Source organism: Manis javanica, chromosome 1 (assembly GCF_040802235.1).
Source record: "Manis javanica isolate MJ-LG chromosome 1, MJ_LKY, whole genome shotgun sequence".
Classification (NCBI taxonomy): Eukaryota; Metazoa; Chordata; class Mammalia; order Pholidota; family Manidae; genus Manis; species Manis javanica.
This window is the reverse complement of record NC_133156.1, coordinates 15,876,816-15,898,721: the sequence shown is the minus strand read 5'-3', so window position 1 is coordinate 15,898,721 and position 21,906 is coordinate 15,876,816. Positions and strand designations below refer to the sequence as shown.

Below are 21,906 nucleotides of genomic sequence, written 5' to 3'. Positions count from 1 at the left end.
TTCGGTACTCTTTCACGTCTCTCTTTTTCACGTGGTGAAAACCACCAAATTCTGTGGATGGCTCTTTGGAAGCGTCTCAAATCCCCACACCTCCTTCCATCCAACCCCCACAGCCATATCACTGCCAAAGTGAGGCTTTTCTAAACAAGTTTGAGTCTGTAGCTGTTCAGTCTAAAATCATCTATTAACTCCAGTCTTATTATAGGAGAATCCAGACAACACAGTACATATACCTAAAGGTAAGCATTATAACCTAAAGCTCACTGCACTGTGAGACCAACCTGGCTTTCCAGTCTTACCCTCCTCTACTCCACGTCGCCCCCAGTATCTTTTTTTCTGCCGCCCTCTTTTTCATTACTTTTATGAGCCCTTGATGCTCTTGACGCCGGAATGCGCATTGCTAGCACAGTTTGGACCCAGTTACAGTGCAATGAATATGTAAAGGTGGCTCTGGAAATAGCAAAAGATACGTAATCAAGCTTAACTCATAGTCCTATGTGCAAAACGGTAAAACCCAGGCACCAGTTGTTCAAGGAGGAGCCTTCGGCTTAAGCTTGCCGCTCCAAGAACAAGTGAGCTCCGCACGTTAACTGTCAAAGGTGAGGAGCCACAACAGAGTTGAAGCGGAGAAACCGGGTGGGATTTCGGCGCCCAGACCTGTCTGGTACCAAACCCAGCCATCCTGAAACTGAGACGGATAGGACCAAGAGGGGTCAGTTTCAAAACCCAACCTTGGAAACCCGAGTAGGCGGCGCAGGGCTCCGTTATCCCTCCCCATCTCCACACTCCTCGAGAGACGAAGGAAAAAAAAAAATCTCTGGTTTCTCTTCAGCATTTACCTCTCTGAGCCAAAACCAATCTGTAACTATCTTCGTACCTTCAACCCTTCCCACCTGAACCTAGTCCCAACCCCTCCCCTCTCCCAGCCTAGCCCACCCTTCCAGCGTGCAGACTACCCCCCAAGGTAAGTCCCCTGTCCCCACCCCTGTTCCCGCTCCCCTCCCTCGGGTGCTGAAAGAAACGACTTCTCCCTTACCTGCCACGGGCACTCCGCTTCTATGCACCAGGTCGATCTGAACTCCTGTACCAGCTTGAGCTCCACACTACCCAGCAGAACGTTCAACCCACGTTCCGTTCTGCCTGCTCCTCCCCCACCGGCCTCTGCTCTAGGAAAGCCGCTTCCGGTTTGAGTCCGCGGCAAAAGAGGTCCCTTCCTGCTCCGCACGAGGCCTGAAACGTCGTAAGCGCCGCGGGGAAGGCGAAGAGGGACCACTTCCGGCCAGCCTCCGCAGAGGCGTGGCTTTCCGCTTGGCCGCCGCAGTCGCAGTTTCAGCAGCGGTAACGACTAGGGGCGGGGCCGGCGGCTGCCAAGCCCGCCGTTTGTGAGTGGCTGGGTTTGGGGACGCGACGTTTCTGGAAGCTGCTGGAAAAGCGCTCGAGCGGCGGAGGTGACGTCGACGGGCAGGGGGGTGGAGCGTGATCAAAACTAGTGCGCGGCGGGCAGCGGAGGGATTACGCTGAGGAAAGAGATGGCCGCGCGTCTGGTGGCACCCTGGCCGCGAGAGTCGGGTCGGAAGTCGACGTGCACCCGGGTGGGTGGGTGCCCGGGCGCGGGAAGGGCTCCCAAAAGCCCGCGGAGGTTGCAATGAAGGCTCTCGGCCGGTGCGTCCCTGCAGCGCGTCGGAAGTACAGCTGGGAGCCGCGCGTGGCCCCCATAGTCCGCCCTCCCAAAGCCTCGGTGAGAGCCGAGCGGCCCCAGAGCGCGTGTTCACAAAGAGTCACCACACACGGAGCTGCCCCTCCCTGTCTCCCTAAACCCAATCTTCGAGGCCAGGGGCTTTCTACCAGGATTCTGGGGTTTCTCCTCTTTTCCTCCCTCCCAGATCTTCTAACGGTAAGGGGAGTAGCCAAAGCACAAGAGATTTTGTTACCCATGACCCATCCTTGCTAAGTCAGCAGATCCGTACCTGCTGCGCTGATTCCCACTGCCCTGCCTCGTTTTAACTCCAGAGAAAGGGGGAGTTCTCCTTCAGTTACAAGTTTAAGGATCTGCTTTCGCAGGAAAGTCAGGTGGTTTAAGGGACATCGTGACCGCGCGTGCTATTTCTGAGTCTGCATTCGAATCTTGGGGACAGCGTATTCCAGAAATCCTTTCGGTTGATTGGTTCAGTGTCCTAAAATAACAATATTGTACTTTGACCATTTCTTTACAGAGTAGCCACCTTTGGCATTTTGGACTGTTGGGTTTTGTAGTGGTCTGTAACTAAATGATTTATCCTGGAATCGTGCTGATAATTTTGATGGGGCGGTGTGGAGAACACACAAGCCCTGTGTACCAAGGAATTCTTAAGTAAGAAGGAGTTTTTAGTTTTCGGTATCTCGGAATGCAAATGGCCATGAAATCTAACAGGGAGTTAGTTGTTTTTTTCCTCAGGACTGAAAAATAGGTTGATTAGTTTTTATTTATCTTTTTTATTGTACTAGGTGATTAAGATGCTGGTATTTGTTCTAAGATCTAGCCGGTTAGGTTTTCTTTACTTTTTTAATGAATTACGGTGAAAATGTGAGAACGTGGTATATCCTCCTGAAATAGTACCCAAAACTCAAGAAGGTGTTTGTTGTTCACCATTGCTGTTTTCACTTTTATAATGGAATGCACTACTGTTTTTTTTTTGTAATGAACACTTGCAGAATGTTAACTTCATAAATTGAACAAAATAATGGATTCTGTTCAAATGTAGCTTAAATTTTAAGATGAAAAAGTCAACATCACCAAACAGAATCATACCAAACATTGTCTGCAAAATTAATCTATAGTCTTTTAGTGCAAATTTGTTTTTCTTGCCAGGAAAAAATATGTAACAGTAACAGAAACAAAATGGAGGTGGGGCTTGGGTTGTGGCAAGAAAAGAAAGGATTTTAGTGTGTGTTGTTTTGACTCCAGAGCTTTTCTCCTTGTAAAGTAGAAAAAAGTCATATAAGAATTTTTAAGCTAAAAAGAAGGATATAATATAGAACCATCAGGAGCATTTGACTCTCTTCCTTTATATTAGAGTAATGGAGAAGTTGAGAAAATTGTGTACATTTCTGCTTATTCCTTAGTAATGTATTTGGAATGCTTTCTGTGTACACTGGTGCCTAAACGAGCTCACCTTCCAGGTGGTATAATAGGTTTAAAGCTTGCCTCTATCCCATTGTCAGCAGTGTGGAACAGTTTTATATACCTCTTCACATTCAAAAACTAACGTGATCTCATCAAAGGGAGCTTTTATTAAATTAATAACTAGTAAGTAGCTGCAGTAATAATACAGTGTTACACAATTCGGTTTTTTTTTTCCATTTTCTTTTCTCATATTGTCAGCTTTTGCCCCCTCTGCTAGATTGGATTTGTTTATCACAAAAACAAATCTTAGGCCCAAACCTGGGATTTAAAGTTGCCTGCTATGATTGCTTGTCTGATCTTGTCAAAAAGATGGGAGCTGAAGTGACTAACCATATAGCTGCACTTTTGTGGGTACAGTCTGTAATCTCTTACCTTATTCCACCATTCAGAAGGCTTTGCAAACCAAAACCTTCTTTAAACTTGGAGACAAAATTCATTTGGTAGCAAAATATGGCCTGAACTGAAAAGTTACATATAGTCTTTATTTATCCCATGTTTTGCTGAAGAAGTTTTAAAATACTTGGTTATGGGATACTGCCCTTGGTGACTGATAATGTGAGTCAGTGGTTTATGTACCTTGTAACATTTTTAATTCTAAGAAATTCTTATTCCTAAAACATCTGGCCCCTTTTAGTTAAGGAACGGGAACCTGTATTAATATTTTTGGCACTACACTGTGCTAAGCATTTGTATATTTAAAAAGTTAAGATTTTTTAATTCTTACCCTCAGTGAATTTTGAGAGTACAAGGATAGAAATAGAGGATAGAAAATTGAGATAAAAGGATGGAAAAAGTTCATTTTTCATACAGTAATATGTGCAGTGATGGAGATTGCACAGCCTATTTGTAAATGCAGCCATATAGTGACCACACAAGAAATTAGTAGTTTGAGAGTTTGAGGTTATTTTCTACTTTAGCATCTAAAATTTACATGAATCTTATGTAAGCCCATTATATAGCCTAAACTTACTTGGCTCTGTTTTGCCCACACAAAAGAAAAGACAGTATGATAAAGAAGAGCCCTAAATTTTGTGTATTCTTTTGGAGTAAGTAATACACATGGTTCGAAATTCAGAAGGCAAAAAGGATGTGTAGTGAGAAGTCTTCACTATGCTCCTGTCCCTCAGCCCCCCAGTTCCTTGCCAAGCAACAACCAATGCTAATGGTTTCTTGTATATTTTTACAAAAAATTTTTATGCATATCCAAGCAAATAAGTACTATATGTGCTTTATTTTTTGTCCCTTTTTTAACCTAAATCATGCATTATGCGTAATTAATGTACCCTATTTTTTCATTTATTTTATAAGTTCTGTATTGTTATGTGAAGTGTTTACTCATGATTCTTTATGGCTGCATAATACTCCATTATACGGTGTACCATTTCATCAGTCCTTTCCTTTTGGACATTTAGGTTTTTTTCTGATCTTTATTAAAGGCATTGTACAATGAATAGCTATACATTTCCCATTTTTCCACATATGTTAATTTATCTGTGCCCTAGACCCAGCTCTATTGGGATAGTAGCATAGTTGATAAAATTGATACTTGGTAATTAATAAAATAAATAATCAGTAAATCAAGTCTCAGCAGTATTTCTAGGGCTCCATCAACTTTGACTTAATGAGTTCCTATGCCAGCAGTTTATAGTGGCATAGTAGAGTCAGTACACCTGTTTGGCTTTAAAGTAAACAAGAGATAAATCACATCTATTTCTTCATTTGAGCCCTAGAGGAAGCAAGTAGATTATGTGTAGGGATATGGTCCTAAGCAAATAAATAAATCTATTAATCTTGAAACACTAAAATCATACAGCGGAGCAGGATTATCAATGAGAGGCACGTAAGAACTGAGTCTGATTGATGTACAGATTGGTGCTTTCCAGCTAATGCTTACTCCAGGGCATGTTCATTGAAAGCTATTCAAATTGGTATTTAAAATTTTTTGCAAAGCACACATAGTTGAATTTTTGTAAAATGCAACTTCTTTGTATTCCCACTTTACCAATAAGAAAACTAAGCCTAAAAGAGGGAAACTGTTTACCTAAATTTGCATAACAAAGTGGCAGATCTGGGACCTACATCCTCTAATTTCTAATCTAGAGCTTTTTCCAATATACCACATGGCTCTCATAATTTAACAGGTAGCTGCAGCAGTAGATCTGAGAATGCCCAGTGGTTTAAGGATTGCTTTAGGTACATTTACTCTGCCTAGGCTCTAGAGTAACCTAGAGTTCAGAAAGCAGCAGTGCATTTTTCTGATGACAAAATAACATTCTGTAAGTAATTGTTGAAGTAATCACACACCCTGTTGATTAGCAATCAGGAGGCTCTAAATCAAAAAATTAAAGCTGATAGAGAGAAATACTCTTTCCCAATTGGGACAGAGTTGTCACTTCGAGATGAATTTATCAGTTATAAAGACTGGAAGAAAATTAGGATTATTTGGAAGTGGATAGTCTTAACATTCTTCGGAGTTCATGGCCATGATTTTTTTTAGCCAGGAAGATCTCAACCACCAGAAAAGGAGAAGTGGTGATAGAAACAATAGCAAAGTAATTGAAAAAACAGAAGATTGGGGAATGTGCTGTAGTGACTATATTTCTCTGAAGCTGGCATTGCAGCCTATGATCCCACACACACACCTTTAGAACCTAACTCTGCTGCTGTTCCCTTTCTCTTTGCAGAATTGATTTATCCTTCAGCCTCAGCTTGAATTTCGCCTTTTGAGCTGTGCACCCTATCTGAGCAGCCCTCCACCCTCCACCCCCACTCATTCTTTGTTACCACCTGCTGTTTGTTTTCCTCATAGCATATGTATGTGTTACTGCCTGTCTCTCTAGTAGGTTGTGAGCTCTGTGAGGGCGAAGACTACATCTGTTTTGTTCACTATATATACATTGCCTGGTATATAGTACATATTTGTTGAAGAATGATCTTGGTGGTTCCCAATTCCCAGTTTATGTGGCTGACCAAACCTGCTCATGAAATAGAACGTTTTTAGCAGTGTATTTCCCTATGTCCTTCTATTTGTTAGTTCAGGGTTGGTTTGGAAGATGAATCTGTAATTTATATGCTCATATTATGCAGAACATATTAACTGATTTGTCAGCAAGCTTTTATTGAAGGTACAAGGCACTATGCTAAATGCTGGGTGAATCCAAAGGTGCATAATGCATAGTCCTTAACCCCAAAAAGAGGTAGAAAATTTTGTAAACAAATAGCTTTCATTTAAAAATGAAATAAATGCTAAATAGAGTTGTACAAGCAATGTTCTGTAGCAGCAGTTAATGAAAAATGATTAATTTTAATTAAAAGACGGGCCTCATGGAGTTGAATTTTTACTTTGTTTTTGAAGATAGAAAAATAAAACTGAAGTCACTATACATGGAAAATAAAGATGAATGAATGTTTAGCTTCACTCATTAAAAAGTCCTTCAAATTGTAATATTGACCACAAAGAAATTTTACAAAACATTGTCACAAAACAATCTTTAAAAATTTCAGTTATAAATAAAATTATTCTGGCCTTAAAATTACACATCTAAAACTAAGGTTAACCATAAAATTAATTACCCTGTTTTGTCTGTGTTGGTGCTGTTCAACTAGTTGCAAAGTCATTGGTTCAATCTAATAATTACTAATTTTAACTGATTAGTAATTTTTAGTAAAATAAGACAAAACTTCAATGACTAAAAAAAAGTTTAAGTGATTTTTAAGCCACTGGTGGTCTTTAATGTATAGTTAACTGTCTATAATATGTATATAGTGATGTGGTTAAAATTTAGACTATTTTTGGTGATCTAATTTGATTTCTTTTTAAGTTTGCTTTTGCTTTCCTACTTTTGTGTGTTTTCCTAAGCAACATAGACCTCCTCCCCATCTTATTCAATAAAAAAAAGCAGCAAAGGGTTTAGCTTCACAGACCTGATTTCCACTTGGCTACATACCATGGCTTTGCCACTATCCAATTTTGTTACTTCCAGCAAAACATTCAACCTCCCTGAGGCTCAATTTCATCTATAAAATGAAAATATCTACTAATCCCACTCTATCATTTAGCTAGTTTTGTTACCTTAGTCAAATTATTTGACCTTTCTGAGCCTCAATTTTGCCACATATGAAATGAAGTTATTTTAAATGAGGTGATAATTAAGGACAGTGTCTGGCAGTTAATAAGCCCTCAGCAAATGTTGGTTTCCCCTCATTATCTTCCATCTCATCTAAACCCTGCATGTCCTTTTAAAGTTTGCCTGAAGTTCTCTTTGCTATAATCTTTCCTTTGCTAGCTTATAGCAATCTCCTTGTTTCTAAAGTCATTGCACTCATAGTGTATATATCTTGGGTTCTTAAATTGGTTGAATCAGCATTATTTTAGGAACTTACTAAAAAATACAGTTGCTTTGGTCCCATTACTGAATCTGTGGATTTGGCATGGGGCCTTGGCATCTGTTTTCTCTTTGCTCCTTCAGAATTTTTGATGCTCACCAATGATCATAGTTTCTTACCTATTTGTTAATAATTATGTGCTGCTTATGTATTTGTTGGGTAACTTGGATTATTATGTAACCCTTTGGGTGTTGTATTTTACACCCCAAATATACTGTAAAATCCCCAACAGAATGCACTATTTTCAGTAGCCAAGATACGGAAGTAAACCTACATGTCCATCAGTAGATGAATGGATAAAAAAAATGTGGAAGTAAACACAATGGAGTGTTATTCAGCCATAAAAAGAAATCCTGCCATTTGCAACACCATGGATGGATGTAGAGGGTATTATGCCTGGTGAAAAAAGCTAGATGGAGAAAGACAAATACCATATGATTTCACTTACTTGTGGAGTATAAAAACAAAGCAAAACTGAACAAAACAGCAGTAGACTTACAGACACTGAGAAGTGACTAGTGGTTACCAAAGAGGAGTGTGAGGGGAATAAAAGGGCATGAGAATTCACAATCACAATATAAGTTGGTCACAGGGATGGGGATGGCAGTACAGCATGGAGAATAGTCGTGGTTTTGTAACATCTTTCTACATTGATAGATAGTGACCGCACTACAGATGGTAAGGATTTAATACCATGGGTAACTGTTGAACCACTGTGTTGTACATTTGAAACCAACATAAGATTGTGTATCAATGATACTTCAGTAAAAAAAAAAACCCTCCCCATGAGCACAAAATACCTGTGACAGTACTTTGTACTTAGTTTATAGGGTGATAAGCAATACCCTCTTTTTCCCCCTGCTGAGGTTTGGGTCCAGTTTAGAAATAACATTCAGGAGTCAGATGAATGAAAATTCAAATATAAGTTTAATTACTAAAAAAGTTATTTGGAAAGTGTTGGCTGAGGTTTGCAACAGCACTGAACTTTGTAGTGTTACACTCAGAATTAGGTAGATTTAAACTTCAGGTTGTTCTATTTACAAGAATAGAGCCTGTGCCACTATATTTACTGTGTGACAGAGAGCAGACTACAACCAACGGCCCTCTTCAGTGAGACAAATTCCCAAATGGAAAGGAGAGCAAGTGGCTGAGCCTCAGAATTTTGTTTCTCAAACCTGTTACTCCCCCTATGCTAGGGAAGAGTTAGTGAAAGGTCAGCCATGAATGTTACTCTAAGGAAACTTCCTGTGGAATGTGAGAGTTTTTTACCCTCCGTAGTACTTAGTGGTACTTTTTACCCTCAGTAGGTATTTGTTACTGGCTTTTTTTATAATGCATTGCACTGCATCAGGGTGCTATGATTTTTAAGACCGAAATGAGAAGTTACAAAGTTACCACTTCAACAAATTAAATTAGATTATATTGTATTTTTACTATGTAAGGAATTATCCCTAAACAGCTTAAAACACAACATTTATTACTTCACAGTGTTTGATGGTCAAGAATCTTGTAGTGGTTTAGCGGGGTGGTTCCAATTCATGTCATGTGGTTGCAGCCACCTGAAAGCTGCCCGAGTGTCCTCACAGCACGGCCGCTGGCTTTCCCCCCACAGTAAGTGATCTAAGAAAGAGAGGCAGGAACCGCAATGTCTTCCGCAACCAGTCTTAAAACCTAACATCGCTCTATTGCGCAGACGCACACAGTGGGCGACTTCCAGGAGGCAGGGCTCATTGGAGGCCATTGGAGGCCGGCTACCACGATCATGTAACATGTTAGTTTGATTTTGTTACCTCACATTGCTTCATATTAGAGCAAGTAATTCAATAATGTTGAGTATTCCATTGAAATTGTGCAAATGTTAGTGTAGTTCTGTGAAATAATTGTATTTTTGTGTATGTTATTGTATAATTTCCTAGCTGGAGAGTAAGTTGAAAGAATGATTTTCTACTGCTGGCCCCACCTTCCTGTGTAACTGTCAAAATCAGAACTTGGCATAGTATGATCAGGAACTTGTCTTGGTTTGCATGATGTTCTAGATAGTCTGAAAGTTCAGGTATCTACAGGCAGACTTTTAAGGTGATCACCACCACAATTTTGATTTTAGTATGAATTAATAGTTTACTTCTGGTATCATGGGAGGTGCTTCATAAAATCTGATTCCCAGCTTCTGGTTTATTCCAGTGATGAGTTTTTTTGCAGTGACAAATCAGGCTGAAGTGGACTTGGTGACTAGTGAAGGTCGTTCACCTCACTGTAATCGTCCGTAGGTCCACAGGGGTTGTGAACGGTCACTCTGAGTATCACTAGTTTGATTAAAATTCTAATGCCAAAGCACTGAAGAAGTCCAAGTAAGTAAACAAAATGGTTAAAATCATTAACCATTTTATTTTACTCATTTATTTTATCCTATGAGATGAACTCATTTATTTCACTATTTTCACTCATTTCATTATTTTATTTCATTTGAACTCATAAATGAACTCATTACATCATAATTTATATTTGATATACTGTGCTAAATAATTTCAGGTTTGTAAGATACCAAAAAATTAGCAATGTAAGTTGGAGGGAACTTGAAATGTTCATTGAAATAAAGAGTATAAAATTTATTTATGTAGAAAGCACTGTTAACAAAGCACATTCATTTCAATTTTTAATGCTTTCCAACACTATGGGAAAGACAATCTGAAGATTATGGCAGAAAATTTCTAAAGATAAATCAGCAATGCCTGAATGTTCTTTCGAATTCTAGTTGTAAACATTGTTAGGTAAGTTTGCATCGTAAGTGGCTTAAAGAACACTCATTAAGTTGTTTAAGGAATTTATACATGAATGACAAGTTACAGAAGCCCAAATACTAGCCTAATCAACTTTTTCATCTGTATTTAAGCTGTTTACCACTTAGAAAAGCACCCAGAGCATACAGGCCCAGTGAGCTCTCTTCGTGGTACAGTTTCCAGTTGCGTAGATGTATTTGACAGCAGCCTTCCCTCTCAACTATTAGGAGGCACTATTTTGCTAATCAGGAAATAAATTTCAGAGAATCCATTTTACTTTCCAAATATAATTTGTCAAGATTAATCAATGAAATGATGTTTGGTTCATGTACTGATTAGCTTTAAGATGAGATCTCCCTTGAATTCTTATAATAGATGAAAAGTAGGTAGTATGTTTTTTTCTGAATACGGGGTATATGAAACCTCGAAGGTACTCAGTTGAGTCTTCAGAGATAAGAGGTCACAATTAAATGAAAAAAAAAATCTTGGAATAAATTGAGAATTTTCTGAACATGAAAGGGCAGAGAAATACAGAAAGGTTGGGAAATGTTAATTATAGAATATTGTACCAGAAATAATATATATATTTACTACCCTCAAAAATTCCCCTTCTAGTTCAGAAGAGCAGGTTAAATGGAATGACAAAGAATATTTCAAATTAATTCTATAAGACAGGTCTTTTTAAAAAGTCATTTAGAAAGACCAAAGAAACCTGATAGTGTTTATGGACTTTGAGTAAATCCTGGTTTGAAAAAAGCTGCTGTAAAACACATAGTGGGGGAATTTGAATATGCCTAGTTATCAAATATATTTGGGGATATAGTTTTTATTATCCTAAGTGTGTTAATGGTTGTTATGGTTATATAGGAGAAAGAACTTTTATTAAGGAGGTGTATCTGAAGTATCTTTAGAGTTGAAATTACCTTCGGTATTCAGAAGTATGTGTGTGTGTGTGTATATATATATATATATATATATATATATGTATATATGTATATACATATGTGAAAAACAAATATGATGGTGTTACATGTTGAATTTATCAGTAGATATAATAAGGGAGGTTGTCATACTATAAACTTTTTTGTGTATTTGAATATATGAAATAAGTTGGGAGAAAAAAATCCCCCTGCCAGATATTAGTGTGTTTCATTACTCAGCTTTTCAAAGACCTCAAGAAAGTGTAACATTGTTTAGAGCTACTCTCTACTTTCCTCTGCTGTTAAGTTTTCTGACAGTAGGCCAGTCTGGCTTTCATTCCTACCTTACCACCAAAATGGCTCATTTCCCCATAAGCACTGGCATCCATGTTGCCAGGTACAGTGGTCATTTCTTAAAACTCATTTTCCTTTTGACTTCTCAGCAGCATTTGACCCAGTTGGTCATTCTTTCCTACTCTCAGTTCTCATACCTCAGACCTCCTCATACTTCAAACCTCATACTTCACCTGAGTATCTTTCACTGGTTTCTCCTCCCCTTTAAACATTAGAACGCCTCAGAGCTCAGATCTCTTCTCAGTTAGCATTCACTCCCTGAAACATCTCACCCTGTTCTATGGCTTTAAATACAGTGTAGAGGCTAAGACTCACGAGTTTCTATCTGCAGCCTCAACCTTTCCCATGAACTTCAGAGTCATATATCCATCTGCCTACCTGATCTATTCACTTGACACCAAGTAGACATTCTCAAATTTAATATGTCCAAACTGAACACTTGAGGCCCATCAGTTGCTTCCTCTCACCCCCAGATGAGAGAAAATACCCGTCCCCTACTTGCTACTCCCACATCCTTGCCCATCTCAATACAAGGCGCTTCATTCCTCTAATTGCTCAGGTGAGAAACTTTGCTCTCATCTTTGATCCCACTTTTTCCCTCATACTATACATTTAATCCCTCAGCAAATATCATCTCTACTTTTAAAAGATATCCAGAATCTGAGCACCTCTCAACCTCTGACCACTACCATCCTAATCCAAGCCACCATTCTGTCACAGTATTACACAGTTTTTCAACTTTGGTACTGCTGACATTCTGAGCCAGTAATTCTTTTAGGGGGAGTGGGCTGTCCTGGGCATTGTAGGGTATTTAGCATTAGCTAGCCTCTGTGCACTAGATGCAAGTAGTTATAACTGTGGAGACTCTCTCCCACAGTTAGGACAACCAAAAATGTCACCACACGTTGTAAGAATGTCCTCTGGGAGTCTAAATTGCCTCCAGTTGAGGACCACCATATTATAGCAATAACCTCCTGTTCTCCCAGCTTCCTTCCTTACCCTCCTATAGTTTATTCTCCATCTAGTAACCAGGGTATCATGTAAAAACATAAATCAGGTTATGCCATCCTTTGCTCAGAACATTCCAATGGCTTCCCATCTCATTAGGATCAAGTCTTGGAGTGCCTGAAAATTCCTTCCCTACACACGTGCTCATACACACCCCCACACCCCCAGTTGAAGAGCAGCCTTTTCTCTTTGTTCAAAGCTTTTTCTCTATAAGCAAACTGAAAAGGGCTCCCCTTCTAAGGTGGAAGCAGCCACTTACCCTGCTGTATTTTACTGCATCATTTATCATTATCTCACATGTTGTATTTGTTGAATGAATGGTAAAATAAAAACTACAGTTGTTATAATGTATACAAGATGTACAGTTTTAATATGCACAATTGTAATAATGTTCAAAGAGAAGGGATAAATTTCAGGAAAGACTAGCACCTAACCTAGCCCTGGAGATTTTTGAAAGGTTTCCCAGAAGAAATTCTACCTAAATGGGACTTAGTCTGATAGTATGAAAGGAGAAAAAGACATTAGAAAAAGGAAGAAGAGAAAAGGTGGAGCGGAGCAAAGGATTAGTTGTTCAGTTTTGAACTGACTCCAGGGTACGTGAGGAGATGATTTCATTTTGTCTTAAGAGACGAGTCCTGATCTCAGGAAAGCTTTCTGGACTATAGATACAGATTTGGGAATAATCAATAGATAGGAAGAAATGAGAGAATGTTTACATGTCAGAATTAGGAGGAAAGCCTTGAAGTTTAGTCTGATGTACGAAGCAATTCCATAGTCAAATGCCACAGAGAGAAATGTTAGGGATGGGGAGTGGGGCAAATGAGAGACTGCTGATGTGTTTCCCTAAGAAGATGGGAGCAAAGCAGATAGGGTCATTTGGTCATCTACTTCAGAACTCTTTCCCTTATTTTAGTCTGGCTTTAGCTAAATAATTGTTCTTCCCCAGGGCTTATAGAAGTATTGATTTCATCAGACAAAATATAGCCTGCTGGCTATGATTAGTCATATATGTCAAAGGTTATTTGAACTTTTACGAATTAAGAAAGTCAGTTTTTCAAAGTTGGAGAAGATCTTTGGGGGGATAAAACTTTAAAGTATGGATTATGAAGTGTTCTTTTATCTCATTTTTGTACCTTTAATTTGGGATTGTAAACATGTTTTTAGTCAAACTGTTAAAGTCATCTGTTGTACAATGAACCACTGCAAAACTTTGTGGTTTTAAAAATTGCTTTATTACTTCTCGTGATTTTGTAGGTGACTGAGAAGTTCTAATGCTGGTCTCATCTGGGTCCACTCATGCAGCTGCAGTCAGTTGGCAGCTGGCTTCCCGCTGAGGGTCTGCGACGGCCACACTTGACATGTCAGAGGCCAAGGTGCTGTGTGCCAGCTGGGCCTCTTTCTCTCTGTCCGCCAGTGGGGTCGCCTCATTCATAGGCTCCCTGGGCCTTGTAGCATGAAAGAAGTGTCAGAAGAGGGCAAAAGGGAAAGGCCAGCAGGCTTCGAAGGCTTACTCTCGGAAGTGGCACAGTGCCAGTCCTGCCCCTTTCCACCACACTGGTATGTGTACAGGGTAGCTATTTAAATTTCACAGGGCTCTAAAAGTAGGTACCATCATTATCTTAATTATTAAAATAAGGAAACTAAAGCTCAGCACTTGTAGTTTAACCACAGGCAACCAGCAACACATAAGCCACAGAACGAGGCATAGATTTTAATCTCTCCTTACCTGGCAGCAAACTGTGATGTAATTTATCTGATCCTGTTTCCTCATCTGTAAAATGAGCTTAATAATTCACAGAATTATTTTTAGGATTGAATGATTTGCTTTCTAAAGTACCTAGCAGAAGTTAGTTCAGGATGGCAGTGTGTCAAGAGCCTGAACTCACCTCCCCCGCAGACACACCAAATGTACAGCTGCATATGGGACATATCCCTCGGAGAAAGACCTCGGCACTCGCTGGACAGCTCGCCTACAGCAGAGGATAAAAGGGCCACATCAAGACGGGTAGGAGAGGCAAAGACATGGATCTTGTAAGGAACCCCCCTCTCTGCTCCCGGCACTGTGACACTGTGACCCACCATCGGGAGCTCCCTCCTGAGGAGGAAGGGGCTGGTGCCCCCCATCAGGCACTCCGGTCCTTGGGACCTGCACCATAGAGGTGAGCTCCCAAAGTGTTTCACATTGAAAACCAACAGGGCTTGTGGCCAGGAGACCCAAAGGCTGTAGCAAACTGAGATTCTGCTCTTAAAAAACTCAAGTGCAGGCTCACTCACCCCAGGACCCAGCACAAAAGCAACAGTTTAAAAAGCACCTAAACCACATATAAGGAGGTTCATTTGCTAATCCTAATTGTCTGCTGGAGGAGCAGGGGCCTTTTGGGACTCTCCAGGGATGGAGGCACTCGTTACACCATTTTTGCACCCCCCCGCTATTGTGTTGACACCTGTGGGCCTGGGCATTTATAGCACTCAGTGCCCCATAGGCCAGTGGGCGTGTCTAAGCCCTGCACTTGCCCTCTTCCTTGATAAAACTGGCAGGCCTGCCCTGGGCCTGTGCTCTCCTGCTGCCTCACTAAGACCAAAGCTAGTGGACATGTGCCATCCCTGTGCTCTGCTGCTACCTCATTAAAGCCAGCCAGCATGCCCTGGGCCTGTGCTCCTCCAGTGCTGCTCTGAAGCTGGCAGGCGTGCCCCAGCCCTGCACTCTTCTGTTGCCTTGCTAAAGCTGGCAGGTATGTGCATTCCGTCCAGAGGACAACCCTTGGTCACCTGGCCCTTGTGGCCAGTGGGGCTTGCATTTCTGGGCCCCCTGTGACTGGAAAAATGGGAGAGACAGCTCTTGGCAGGCTACCAGTCCCAGGAACAGCATAAACAGCAGACTGACACACACACACCACCACCACCAACACACACACACACACACGCACACACACACACACACCACCACCACCACCACCCCCCCATCTAAACTGTGAAAAAGGTCCTCAGGAAATTTAGCCAGAGGATGCCATCTTTGTACTGTCCCTTGGCCTTGTTGCAGCTTGCTGGTACCCCCCATAAAGGAACTTATACACTCATCAGAACCCTAATTTTTGCAACCATCACCCAGGGAATGCCAGAATCCAGCATGGTTCATGATTGTGGGCACTGTATATTTTTGCATACTTTAAAAGCTGCTGCCTGAGGATCTGGCTTCCAATCAGCCTGACACTAGATGCTGACTGAGATCCCTCCCTTTGAAACACTGACAGGTCTAATAAATCAGGCTGCTTAGACAATCAAAAAGTTTTGAGAGATGACTAAGAGCCAGGGCAGGGTTGAACATTACGGTTCATCTACACAAAGCCACTCCTTCAAGAGTGGAAGAGATAGCCTGACACAAAGAAAAAAACTCAGAGGGTCAAGCAAAATGAGGAGACAGATGAGTATGTTCCAAACTAAAGAAGATAATGAAATGGAGATAAATAATTTACCTGATAAAGAGTTCAAAATAATGGTCATAAAGATGCTCACTGAACTTGGGAGAAGAATGGATGAACACAATGTCAACAAAGAGATAAAAAATAAAGTACCGAACATGTCATAGAGCTGAGGAATACCCTAACTGAGCTGAAAAATATATCGGAAGGATCCAACCACAGACTAGTTGAAGCAGAAGAAAGGATCAGTGATTTGGATGACAGGGCAGTGGAACTAACCCAAACAGAGCCGCAAAAAGAAAAAAGAATTTTAGAAAGAGGAGATAGGTTAAGGGACCTATCAGACAGTATTAAGCAGAGTAACATTCATATAATAGGAGTCCCAAAAGGAAAAGGGACAGAGGAAAGGGCATAAAATTTACTTGAAGTAATAGCTGAAAACTTGCTGAATGTGGGGAAGAAAACAGACATCCAGCTCCAGGAAGCCCAGAGAGTTCTAAATAAAGTGAACCCAGACTGATCCACTGCGAGACACCTGATTAATAAAGTGTCATAGAGAGAGAATCTTAAAAGCATCAGGAGAAAAACATGTTACATATAGGGGAACTCCTAAGACTGTTAGCAGATTTTTCAATAGAAACTTTGCTACCCAGAAGGGAGTGGCATGATATATTAAAAGTGCTGAAAGGAAAAAAACTTACAACCAAGAATACTTTACCCTACAAAGGTATTCAGAATGCAAGAAAAGGTAAAGAGTTTTCTAGACAAGCAAAAAGTAAAGGAGTTCACCACCACTAAACTAGCCTTACAAAATACATAAATGGAATCTTTAAGCTTAATAAAAAAAGGATAGTAGTAACAAAAAAAAAAGGGTAAAAATCTCACTGGTAAAGATAAATGCATAGTAAAGGTAGTGGTCTATTCATTTGTAAAAATAGTATAAGGACTAAAAGACAAAAGCTGTAAAAAATAATCCACAATAATTAGGTAAGAGATATGCAAAATAAGATGTAAATCGTGACATCAAAAACAAAATGGGGGAAGTAAAAATGCAGTTTTAGAATGCATTCAAACTTGCTATAAACTTAAAATTAGTATATATATGTACTGATAGGGTGCTACATGTAAGTCTCATGGTAACCACAAGGCAGAAACCTGTAGTGCACAAAGATAATGAGATGAGCAGAACATTAAAGAAAATCATCCAATCACAAGGGAAGAGAGCAAAAGGAACAGGAACTACTACACAGACAGATAATAATTATCAAAGTGGCAGTAATTATATACCTACAAATAATCATTTTAAATGTAAATGACTGTAAGTTCCCCAATCAAAAGACAGAGTGGCTAAGTGGATTGAAAATGTAAGACCAGTCTATACAAGAGATTCACTTGAGATTTGAGAATACACACAGACTTAAGGTGAAAGGATGGAAAAGGTGTTTCATGCAAATGGAAATCAAAAGAAAGCTGGGGTCACTATATCAGACAAAACAGACTTAAACAAAAACTGTAGTATTGAAGATGGACATTACATAATGATAAAAGTATCAATACAACAAGAAAATAAAACATTTGTAAATATTTTTGCACCTAAATATATAAAACAAATATTAACAGACCTAAAGAGAGGAACTGATAGCAATAGAATAATGGGGTACTTATTACCCCACATACATCGATGGATAGCTCATCCAGACAGAAAGTCAATAAACAAACACTGGTCTTAAACAACACATTGGATCAGATGGACTTAATAGATATATACAGAACATTCCACCCAAAAGCAGCAGAATACATATTCTTCTCAAGTGCACATGGAACATTCTCCAGGGTAGATCACATGTTCAATCACCAAACAAGTCTTGATAAATTCAGGAGACTGAAGTCATATCAAGCGTCCTTTCCAACCACAGTAGTATATAACTAGAAATCAAATAAAAGAAGAAAGCTAAAAAAAATCACAGACATGTGTTAAACAATGTGCTACTGAACAACCAGTGGGTCAACAGAGAAATTAAAAAATGCCTTGAGACAAATGAAAATGGAAATATAACATAACCAAAAGTTATGGAGTACAGCAAAAACAGTTCTCAGAGGGAAGTTAATAGTGATACATGCCTGCCTCAGGAAACAAGAAAAATCTCAATAAACAATCTAACTTTAACACCAAAGAAACTAGGAAAAGTAAAGCCCAGAGTTAGAAGTAAGGAAATAATCAAGATCAAATTGAAGATAGAGACTCAAAAGACAATAGAAAAGATCAATGCAGTTAAGAGCTGGAAAAGATAAACAAAATTGACAAACTTTCAGCTAGCCTTACTAAGTAAAAGCATTCAAATAAAACCAGAAATAAGAAGTTACAGGCAATACCAAAGAAATTCAACCGTTAAAAAGGAAATCTTGCTATTTGCAATAGCATGGATGGACCTTGAAGGTTTTCATGCTAAGTGGAATAAGTCAGAGAAAGATAAATACTACATGATTTCACTCAAGTGCAATAAAACAAAACAAAACTCATACATAATAGAAAACAGATTAGTGGTAGCCAGAGGGGAAAGGGATTGAGGGTAGTTGAAATAGATGAAGGGGGTCAAAAGCTACAAACTGCCAGTTATAAAATAAACAAGTCATGGGGATGTAATGTACTGTGACTATAGTCAGTAATATTGTATTCCATATTAGAAAGTTGCTTTAATTTCTTAAAAGTTCTCATAACAAGAAAGTTAATTTTATAACTTTATATGGTGACAGATGGTAATGGTTTATTGTGATCAGTTCTCAGCATATACAATTACCTAATCATGTTGTACACCTGAAATTAATAAGTTATGTCAGTTATACCTCAATTTAAAAAATTCTCAGGCAGAGGGTATAATACAGAGCAGGTACTTAAAAGTGTTAATTTCACCCCTTTTCTCTTACTCTACTCAGATTTCTTTATTAGATGAGGAAATGTTTTTATACAAGCTATATGTCTCGTTATCTTTAAAAAGAATTTAAATTACCTATACTAGAATTATTAAATTTCAATAGCAGAGGACTAATTAAAATTCATTTTAATGGAATTATTTTCAGACTGCAGTCTTAGCTGTTCTACCCCAAGGTGTTAGTAGCTGATGATCACTTAATATATGACTCATTCAGAGATTATTTACATTTTCAGAGGCAGTAAAATGCCAATGAAAGAACAGAAGAATTTTAGGTCTGTGATGAGCGGTGAGGACGCTGTGGTAGGAAAGGGATCTTCCAGTGATTCTCCCTGTGGTCTGCCTACCACCATGGGCCAGCCCTGGCCAGTTACCAAGTCAATCACCACACTTTGTATATGATTTAGAGATTGGGGTTTCTGTAGAGAGATAGAAGTACCTTTTAATAAATTGAGATCATCATGCAATATTGCTTCATTTGCATGTGTGACATTTAGAGGGCAGTGACATCTGCACTCTTAAGTGCAAACTACAGTGCTGACAATTAGTGTTTGGGCCTGTAATGGGCTGAATGGTGTCTATCCCCTTCCCCCAAATTCATAATCTGAAGCTCTAACTCCTAGTATGTTAGAATGTGACTGTATTTGGAGTTAAAGAGGTGATTAAGTTGAAATGAAATCTTTAGGTTGGGACCTAATCCATTAGGACTGGGGTCTTCATAAGAATAGGGGATCAGGAACAGACATGTGCATGTAAAGAAGGAACAAACACCGCATGAGGACCCAGTGAGAAAGTGACGATCTACAAACCAAGGAGAAGGACCTCAGATGAAACCAAACCTGCTGACATATTAGTCTTGGACTTAGAGCCTTCAGAAATCACTTTCTTTTGTTTAAACTACTCAGGTTGTGGTATTTTGTTGTGGCAGCCCACACAAACTGATATAGGGCCCATTTTCTACCCTTTCTCAGGATATTAAGTACTTGTTATTTCTTCAAAACCAAAAATTTTGTTATAGAAAAACAGGAACTTTTTCTTACACAATAATCAAATTAACTTATGTGATTTGGTATTTGAAATGGGTGAGATGAGAAGTGTTCCTTATCCTTTATTTTACCACCATTGCCATAACCCTTTTACGTTCCTTTTCTCTCTCCTTTTCACCCAACCCTGCCCCACCCTAGCCCATACCAACTCCTGCACACCAGGGAGCTGGCTCTTCTACCTACAGGCCTTGTATTTTCAGCTGTTTTCTTTTAACAAGCTTTCATTATTTTCCTAAGAAACAAGAAAATCTTCCGTGTTGCTTTTCTATCTTCATTTTGTGAAAAACACATAAGTAGCCAGTTGAAGGAGGACCTCGAGAGGGCTTAACATTTAAGGGGCACCTGTTTTATGCTACTTTACATAAACCATCAACTTTAGTGAGAAGACAGCAGCGATCAATTTAGAAAAAGAGAAATAAAAACAACAGTAATAGCCTTGTGATATCACTTTGGAACCTGAGTCTCGGGCCATTGCCCTACTCCCTATATACTCAGCCCTGCGATTATCAGATCCACAATACCTGGTGGTTATGAAAAGTAGCTTAACTAAACCTCTAAATATGTATCATTCTGTGAGGTGTGAAAGCAGTGTATCCTTGGGGTATCCTTATGGAATGGCCCTGGGAATAGCATGGGGTTACTAGTGCTTCTGAGAGTGCATCATTGACAGTTATAAGTAATGTATATGTGCATACCCCCTTCTCAATGGAAAATAACTGAAGGAAAAATGGGAAAAATCACTAACCTCTGGACTATTAAATAGTTGTAATAGTTATTAACAGTCAAGGAGAACTAGCTAACTCTTAAGGACATTGGAAGCATGCCTTGTCTGATGTAAAATATATTACACCTTGTTGTGAAAATAATTTGAAATAGTTTCTTTGGGCTTGAAATTCTCAAGAAAAGGAGCCCAAGGGGAAAAGAACCTTGTTAGCCTTACATATCAGAGGTCAGCAAACTATGGCCTGTGGGTCAGATGTGGACTGAGGCCTGTTTTTGTACATCCTTTGGGCTCAGAATGATTTTCACCTTTTTTTAAAGTTGTTAAAAATAAAAATATGTGACAGAGACCTTACATGGCCCACAAAGCCTAAAATATTTACTGTGTGACTGTAGAACAAGTTTGCCATGGCTTGCATAGGGTTACAGAGCATCTGTTTTGTGTTTTCTACTGAAAGACTGGTGATACATGGTGACCAGTTGAATATAAGAAATCTTACTAAACATTTGTAGTATTTTGTAGAATTACTCAACCTTACACCATATAGAATGTTAAGAGATCATCTCTTCTGTATTAATTTCCTAGGGCTTCTGTAACAAAGTACCACAAACTGGGTGGTTAAATTAAACAGAAATATATTGTCTCAGAGGTTGGAGGCTAGAAGTTCAGAATCAGTGCGTCCGTGTGGTTGGTGATCAGGCTGTGAGGAGGAGCCTGTTCCACTAGCCTCTGGTGGTTTGCTGGGGTACTGGTGTTCCTTAGCTTGTTGATGTATCACCCCTATCTCTGTCGTCACGTTCACATGGCATTTTCCCTGTGTGCATTCCTGTCACTTTGTCCAAATTTCCTCTTTTTATGTGCATATGCCCATATTGGAGGAGGGCCACCCTAATGACCTCATCTTAGCTTTTATCATCTGCTGAGACCCTCCTTTCAAATAAGGTGACATTGCAGGTAGTGGGGATTAGGACTTCAATGTCTTTTTGAAGGATACAACTCAGCCCCTAAATTTTCTAAGCCTTTGTTCTATAGATAAGAACACAGAGGTTGAGAAAGTGTAAAGAAGTCCTACTATCATCTAGGAGGTCCTACAGCCATTCAGGAGCACAACTTGTATTAAAATGTAGGTCCTCTCTCATGGTCCAGTGCTTGTATGCCAACATGCTTTACACAGTAATATAC

The 21,906-nt window shown here is 39.5% G+C and overlaps 1 protein-coding gene across 3 annotated transcripts in view; it reads right to left on the bottom strand.

Moving 5' to 3' along the window:
• Positions 1–1,245, bottom strand: part of USPL1 (ubiquitin specific peptidase like 1) — a 42,442-nt gene extending 41,197 nt beyond the window's left edge. For 2 of the 3 annotated variants that reach the window (XM_073228845.1, XM_073228852.1), the window contains exon 1: positions 1,037–1,175. The gene's annotated coding sequence lies outside the window, so the exon portion shown is untranslated. Of the gene's footprint in view, positions 1–1,036 lie in introns of all 3 variants that reach the window. The other variant, XM_073228854.1, reaches the window with a different exon arrangement.
• Between the last annotated feature and the right edge of the window lie 20,661 nt (positions 1,246–21,906).